Source organism: Coregonus clupeaformis, chromosome 15 (genome assembly GCF_020615455.1).
Source record: "Coregonus clupeaformis isolate EN_2021a chromosome 15, ASM2061545v1, whole genome shotgun sequence".
In the NCBI taxonomy this organism is placed as follows: Eukaryota; Metazoa; Chordata; class Actinopteri; order Salmoniformes; family Salmonidae; genus Coregonus; species Coregonus clupeaformis.
In genome coordinates this window covers 63,911,873-63,920,742 of record NC_059206.1, presented here as the reverse complement: position 1 = coordinate 63,920,742, position 8,870 = coordinate 63,911,873, and positions in this window count along the sequence as shown.

The following is an 8,870-nucleotide window of genomic DNA, read 5'->3' as shown; positions in this document are numbered from 1 at the left end:
TTCGGATGGTAGGAGTAGTTCGGATGGTAGGAGTAGTTCTGGTGATAGGAGTAGTTCTGGTGGTAGGAGTAGTTCTGGTGGTAGGAGTAGTTCTGGTGGTAGGAGTAGTTCTGGTGGTAGGAGTAGTTCTGGTGGTAGGAGTAGTTCTGGTGGTAGGAGTAGTTCGGATGGTAGGAGTAGTTCTGGTGGTAGGAGTAGTTCTGGTGGTAGGAGTAGTTCTGGTGGTAGGAGTAGTTCTGGTGGTAGGAGTAGTTCTGGTGGTAGGAGTAGTTCCAGTAGACCCACACCCCCAGGTTAGGAGGATGAATCCGTTACGCAACGAAACAAAGTGTACGCTAAAACTAATGCTGCAAAACAGAGGATGAAAGCGCTGATTGCGTAACTTTTCATTTTCAGTCAACCCACAGCTTCCATTTACATGTTTTACACAGAGCTGGCCATTACCACTTGGCTGCTGCTGAAAAGCCCAGTTCCGACAAGTGCCTCGATCCTTTATTGCTGGTGTGGGAATGTAGTACCACTCAAAGGGGGTGCGACGGTTATTTCCGTCCCCTCAGTGCGCTGTATGTAGGCGACAGTATCCATAGAAAACCTTGTAGGAGGTGGATCACTTGTTCACACACTGTTCACAGCAGAATTTAAACATTTGTATCTGACTTTTTAAGTGGTGATGGAGTAATATACGTTGGCCACATTGCCTGAGGAGGAATCTTTGTTTCTGGTATCCTGTGTTTCCCAACTGGTGGGATGTAACCCACTGGTGGAGCGCAGCCAATTCCTACTGAGTCTCAACCGAAGGTTAGGCGGTATAGCTAGAAACATTGTTATGTTTATCTTGAGGTTGGAATGAAAATTATGCATCAGCTTTGGGTGATGAATCATGGCACAAAATAAGTTTAGGAACCACTGCAGCAGAAACGATATCCACACAGAGACGTATGTTCCCAAATAATGTTTTATTCAAAAATTATATAGTATGTATGACTGACAACTACAGATAACTTTTATTTACCAAATCAACATATTATTTCTACGTTAGATTCATAGGAGGTTGGTGGCACCTTAATTGGGGAGGACGGGCTTGTGGTATTGGCCGGAGCGGAATAGGTGGAATGGTATCAAATACATTAAACACATGGTTTCTATGGTTTCTATGTGTTTGATGCCATTCCATTTGCTCCGTTCCGGCCAGAATTATGAGCCTCCTGTGATTAGATTATAGTCTTCTCCCTTCTCCCTTCAGCTGTATAGCCTACTACTACACCACTATGAATCCAACCACTGTATCAACAGACCCTCATGAGCACTGCTGCTGCTGTTGAGCCCCACATGTTCCAGAGAGAGAGAGAGAGAGAGAGAGAGAGAGAGAGAGAGAGAGAGAGAGAGAGAGAGAGAGAGAGAGAGAGAGAGAGAGAGAGAGAGAGAGAGAGAGAACGAGAGAGCTTTTTCTGGGGGCACTGACATTAGATCCCACCTCATAGTCTTGGGCTATGGAGAGGGAGGGGTCAGGGAGAGGGGGAGAGGGAGAGAAAGGAGGAGGGTGAGGCAGAGGGTAAAATTGATTGTCCACAGGGGCTTGGGAAGCTGTTGAATACGAGGGGGTATTACCGCCCCGGCACTGCAGCCAGATGGACAGCAGATGACTTTTGTTCCTACTAATACTCTAGTCTGGGGAGGAGGGGGAGGCGGGGGAGGAGGGGGGAGACAGGAAGAAGGAACATTTTGGAGTGCTGGACAACTTACATCACCCACTCTGTCTCAGGGATAGCACCATATTATCTGTCCTCTAGTCAAGGCCAACAGCAGAACAGTGAGAGTAAAAATACAGTTTTCTATTCAATGTCAGACATTGATGGAGTGTTTTCAGATAAGAGATTCTAAAACGTGTTTATTAGGAGTAAGTAGGACAATTTTGTATGTAGGAAATAAAAATATGAAATGCCAACAACATTTTAAATGAAATGTAACCTTTTTTGTATATTTGAAAGGGCACATTTTGACTACTAAAAACCCAGTTCGAGATATTTCCACACTATGAGATTGGAATAATACTGTGAAATTGTGAAAATGATGATAATGCTCTGTTAGTGTAAGAACTGTTTGAAAAGACCGCCTGAAATTTCAGCCCGTTTTGGTGGGATGGAGTTTTGACTTGCCTGGTGACATCACCAGGTGGTAAATTAGTTAGTAGACCAACAATGAAGAGATCCAAACACTTCTGCCAATAACAGCTAGTTTTCAGTTTTCCCCTCCCCACTCAGACCACTTCCAGACAGTCCTAGCAAAATTCTTGCTTGAGAAAGTGCTCTTTGCTAAAGGTCGCAAGTTCAGGAATGGCTGAAGAATTGCAACATTTGCCTGGAGCTAACTCTGCAAATAGCACTACTGGGTGATTAACCATGGTTACTTGCAAGGAAACACGTGCCGTCATCATTGCTTTGCACAAAAAGGGCTTCACAGGCAAGGATATTGCTGCTAGTAAGATTGCACCTAAATCAACCATTTATCGGATCATCAAGAACTTCAAGGAGAGCGGTTCAATTGTTGTGAAGAAGGCTTCAGGGCGCCCAAGAAAGTCTAGCAAGCGCCAGGACCGTCTCCTAAAGTTGATTCAGCTGCGGGATCGGGGCACCACCAGTGCAGAGCTTTCTCAGGAATGGCAGCAGGCAGGTGTGAGTGCATCTGCACGCACAGTGAGACAAAAACTTTTGGAGGATGGCCTGGTGTCAAGAAGAGCAGCGAGGAAGCCACTTCTCTCCAGGAAAAACATCAGGGACAGACTGCTATTCTGCAAAAGGTACAGGGATTGGACTGCTGAGGACTGGGGTAAAGTCATTTTCTCTGATGAATGCCCTTTCTGATTGTTTGGGGCATCCGGAAAAAAGCTTGTCCGGAGAAGACAAGGTGAGCGCTACCATCAGTCCTGTGTCATGCCAACAGTAAAGCATCCTGAGACCATTCATGTGTGGGGTTGCTTCTCAGCCAAGGGAGTGGGCTCACTCACAATTTTGCCTAAGAACACAGCCATGAATAAAGAATGGTACCAACACATCCTCCGAGAGCAACTTCTCCCAACCATCCAAGAACAGTTTGGTGACGACCAATGCCTTTTCCAGCATGATGGAGCACCTTGCCATAAGGCAAAAGTGATAACTAAGTGGCTCGGGGAACAACACATCGAAATGTTGGGTCCATGGCCAGGAAACTCCCCAGACCTTAATCCCATTGAGAACTTGTGGTCAATCCTCAAGAGGCAGGTGGACAAACAAAACCCCACAAATTCTGACAAACTCCAAGCATTGATTATGCAAGAATAGGCTGCCATCAGTCAAGATGTGGCCCAGAAGTTAATTGACAGCATGCCAGGGCGGATTGCAGAGGTCTTGAAAAAGAAGGGTCAACACTGCAAATATTGACTCTTTGCATAAACTTAATGTAATTGTCAATAAAAGCCTTTGACACTTATGGAATGCTTGTAATTATAATTCAGTATACCATAGTAACATCTGACAAAAATATCTAAAAACACTGAAGCAGCAAACTTTGTGAAGACCAATACTTGTGTCATTCTCAAAACTTTTGACCGCGACTGTACTGTGTCTGTAAAATGTATGTAGTATAGTTGAAGTCAGAAGTTTACATACACTTAGGTTGGCGTCATTAAAACTAGTTTTTCAACCACTCCACAAATTTCTTGTTAACAAACTATAGTTTTGGCAAGTCGGTTAGGACATCTACTTTGTGCATGACACAAGTAATTTTTCCAACAATTGTTTACAGACAGATTATTTCACTTATAATTCACTGTATCACAATTCCAGTGGGTCAGAAGTTTATATACTGTGGGGAAAAAAAGTATTTAGTCAGCCACCAATTGTGCAAGTTCTCCCACTTAAAAAGATGAGAGAGGCCTGTAATTTTCATCATAGGTACACGTCAACTATGACAGACAAAATGAGAAAAAAAATCCAGAAAATCACATTGTAGGATTTTTAATGAATTTATTTGCAAATTATGGTGGAAAATAAGTATTTGGTCAATAACAAAAGTTTCTCAATACTTTGTTATATACCCTTTGTTGGCAATGACACAGGTCAAACGTATTCTGTAAGTCTTCACAAGGTTTTCACACACTGTTGCTGGTATTTTGGCCCATTCCTCCATGCAAATCTCCTCTAGAGCAGTGATGTTTTGGGGCTGTCGCTGGGCAACACGGACTTTCAACTCCCTCCAAAGATTTTCTATGGGGTTGAGATCTGGAGACTGGCTAGGCCACTCCAGGACCTTGAAATGCTTCTTACGAAGCCACTCCTTCGTTGCCCGGGCGGTATGTTTGGGATCATTGTCATGCTGAAAGACCCAGCCACGTTTCATCTTCAATGCCCTTGCTGATGGAAGGAGGTTTTCACTCAAAATCTCACGATACATGGCCCCATTCATTCTTTCCTTTACACGGATCAGTCGTCCTGGTCCCTTTGCAGAAAAACAGCCCCAAAGCATGATGTTTCCACCCCCATGCTTCACAGTAGGTATGGTGTTCTTTGGATGCAACTCAGCATTCTTTGTCCTCCAAACACGACGAGTTGAGTTTTTACCAAAAAGTTATATTTTGGTTTCATCTGACCATATGACATTCTCCCAATCCTCTTCTGGATCATCCAAATGCACTCTAGCAAACTTCAGACGGGCCTGGACATGTACTGGCTTAAGCAGGGGGACACGTCTGGCACTGCAGGATTTGAGTCCCTGGCGGCGTAGTGTGTTACTGATGGTAGGCTTTGTTACTTTGGTCCCAGCTCTCTGCAGGTCATTCACTAGGTCCCCCCGTGTGGTTCTGGGATTTTTGCTCACCGTTCTTGTGATCATTTTGACCCCACGGTGTGAGATCTTGCGTGGAGCCCCAGATCGAGGGAGATTATCAGTGGTCTTGTATGTCTTCCATTTCCTAATAATTGCTCCCACAGTTGATTTCGTCAAACCAAGCTGCTTACCTATTGCAGATTCAGTCTTCCCAGCCTGGTGCAGGTCTACAATTTTGTTTCTGGTGTCCTTTGACAGCTCTTTGGTCTTGGCCATAGTGGAGTTTGGAGTGTGACTGTTTGAGGTTGTGGACAGGTGTCTTTTATACTGATAACAAGTTCAAACAGGTGCCATTAATACAGGTAACGAGTGGAGGACAGAGGAGCCTCTTAAAGAAGAAGTTACAGGTCTGTGAGAGCCAGAAATCTTGCTTGTTTGTAGGTGACCAAATACTTATTTTCCACCATAATTTGCAAATAAATTCATTAAAAATCCTACAATGTGATTTTCTGGAAAAAAAATTCTCCATTTGTCTGTCATAGTTGACGTGTACCTATGATGAAAATTACAGGCCTCTCTCATCTTTTTAAGTGGGAGAACTTGCACAATTGGTGGCTGACTAAATACTTTTTTCCCCCACTGTACACTAAGTTGACTGTGCCTTTCAACAGCTTGGAAAATTCCAGAAAATGATGTCATCAATCAATCAATCAATTTTATTTTATATAGCCCTTCTTACATCAGCTAATATCTCGAAGTGCTGTACAGAAACCCAGCCTAAAACCCCAAACAGCTAGTAATGCAGGTGTAGAAGCACGGTGGCTAGGAAAAACTCCCTAGAAAGGCAAAACCTAGGAAGAAACCTAGAGAGGAACCAGGCTATGAGGGGTGGCCAGTCCTCTTCTGGCTGTGCCGGGTGGAGATTATAACAGAACCATGCCAAGATGTTCAAAAATGTTCATAAGTGACAAGCATGGTCAAATAATAATCAGGAATAAATCTCAGTTGGCTTTTCATAGCCGATCATTAGAGTTTAAAACAGCAGGTCTGGGACAGGTAGGGGGTTCCATAACCGCAGGCAGAACAGTTTAAACTGGAATAGCAGCAAGGCCAGGCGGACTGGGGACAGCAAGGAGTCACCACGGCCGGTAGTCCCGACGTATGGTCCTAGGGCTCAGGTCTCTCAGTTGGCTTTTCATAGCCGATCATTTAGAGTTGAAAACAGCAGGTCTGGGACAGGTAGGGGTTTCGTAGCCGCAGGCAGAACAGTTGAAACTGGAATAGCAGCAAGGCCAGGCGGACTGGGGACAGCAAGGTGTCATCATGCCCGGTAGTCCTGACGTATGGTCCTAGGGCTCAGGTTCTCAGAGAGAAAGAGAGAACGAGAGAATTAGAGAGAGCATACTTAAATTCACACAGGACACTGGATAAGACAGGAGAAGTACTCCAGGTATAACCAACTAACCCCAGCCCCCCGACACATAAACTACTGCAGCATAAATACTGGAGGCTGAGACAGGAGCGGTCCGGAGACACTGTGGCCCCATCCGAAGAAACCCCCGGACAGGGCCAAACAGGAAGGATATAACCCCACCCACTCCGCCAAAGCACAGCCCCCGCACCACTAGAGGGATATCCCCAACCACCAACTTACAATCCTGAGACAAGGCCGAGTATAGCCCACAGAGGTCTCCACCACAGCACAAACCAAGGGGGGGAGGGCGCCAACCCAGACAGGAAGATCACGTCAGTAACTCAACCCACTCAAGTGACGCACCCCCCCCAGGGACGGCATGAAAGAGCACCAGCAGGCCAGTGACTCAGCCCCTGCAACAGGGTTAGAGGCAGAGAACCCCAGTGGAGAGGGGAACCGGCCCGGCAGAGACAGCAAGGGCTGTTCGTTGCTCCAGCCTTTCCGTTCACCTTCACACTCCTGGGCCAGACTACACTCAATCATATGACCTACTGAAGAGATAAGTCTTCAGTAAAGACTTAAAGGTTGAGACCGAGTCTGCGTCTCTCACATGGGTAGGCAGACTGTTCCATAAAAATGGAGATCTATAGGAGAAAGCCCTGCCTCCCGCTGTTTGCTTAGAAATTCTAGGGACAATTAGGAGGCCTGCGTCTTGTGACCGTAGCGTACGTATTGGTATGTACGGCAGGACCAACTCGGAAAGATAGGTAGGAGCAAGCCCATGTAACGCTTTATAGGTTAACAGTAAAACCTTGAAATCAGCCCTTGCCTTAACAGGAAGCCAGTGTAGGGAAGCTAGCACTGGAGTAATATGATCAAATTTCTTGGTTCTAGTCAGGATTCTAGCAGCCGTATTTAGCACTAACTGAAGTTTATTTAGTGCTTTATCCGGTAGCCGGAAAATAGAGCATTGCAGTAGTCTAACCTAGAAGTAACAAATGCATGGATTAATTTTTCTGCATCATTTTTGGACAGAAAATTTCTGATTTTTGCAATGTTACGTAGATGGAAAAAAGCTGTCCTTGAAACAGTCTTGATATGTTCGTCAAAAGAGAGATCAGGGTCAAGAGTAACGCCTAGGTCCTTCACAGTTTTATTTGAGACGACTTTACAACCATCAAGATGAATTGTCAGATTTAACAGAAGATCTCTTTGTTTCTTGGGACCTAGAACAAGCATCTCTGTTTTGTCCGAGTTTAAAAGTAAAAAGTTTTCAGCCATCCACTTCCTTATGTCTGAAACACAGGCTTCTAGCGAGGGCAATTTTGGGGCTTCACCATGCTTCATTGAAATGTACAGCTGTGTGTCATCCGCATAGCAGTGAAAGTTAACATTATGTTTTCGAATAACATCCCCAAGAGGTAAAATATATAGTGAAAACAATAGTGGTCCTAAAACGGAACCTTGAGGAACACCGAAATGTACAGTTGATTTGTCGGAGGACAGACCATTCACAGAGACAAACTGATATCTTTCCGACAGGTAGGATCTAAACCAGGCCAGAACTTGTCCGTGTAGACCAATTTGGGTTTCCAGTCTCTCCAAAAGAATGTGGTGATCGATGGTGTCAAAGGCAGCACTAAGGTCTAGTAGCACGAGGACAGATGCAGAGCCTCGGTCTGACGCCATTAAAAGGTCATTTACCACCTTCACAAGTGCAGTCTCAGTGCTATGATGGGGTCTAAAACCAGACTGAAGCATTTCGTATACATTGTTTGTCTTCAGAAAGGCAGTGAGTTGCTGCGCAACAGCTTTTTCTAAAATTTTTGAGAGGAATGGAAGATTCGATATAGGCCGATAGTTTTTTATATTTTCCGGGTCAAGGTTTGGCTTTTTCAAGAGAGGCTTTATCACTGCCACTTTTAGTGAGTTTGGTACACATCCGGTGGATAGAGAGCTGTTTATTATGTTCAACATAGGAGGGCCAAGCACAGGGAAGCAGCTCCTTCAGCAGTTTAGTAGGAATAGGATCCAGTATGCAGCTTGAAGGTTTAGAGGCCATGATTATTTTCATCATTGTGTCAAGAGATATAGTACTAAAACACTTAAGTGTCTCTCCCGATCCCAGGCCCTCGCAGAGCTGTGCAGATCCAGGACAGCTAAGCCCTGGAGGAATACGCAGATTCAAAGAGGAGTCCGTAATTTGCTTTCTAATGGTCATGATCTTTTCCTCAAAGAAGTTCATGAATTTATCACTGCTGAAGTGAAAACCATCCTCTCTTGGGGAATGCTGCTTTTTAGTTAGCTTTGCAACAGTATCAAAAAGAAATTTTGGATTGTTCTTATTTTCCTCGATTAATTTGGAAAAGTAGGATGATCGAGCAGCAGTGAGGGCTCTTCGGTACTGCACGGTACTGTCTTTCCAAGCTAGTCGGAAGACTTCCAGTTTGGTGTGGCGCCATTTCCGTTCCAATTTCCTGGAAGCTTGCTTCAAAGCTCGGGTATTTTCTGTATACCAGGGAGCTAGTTTCTTATGACAAATGTCTTTCGTTTTTAGGGGTGCAACTGCATCTAGGGTATTGTGCAAGGTTAAATTGAGTTCCTCAGTTAAGTGGTTAACTGATTTTTGTCCTCTGACGTCCTTGGGTAGGCAGAA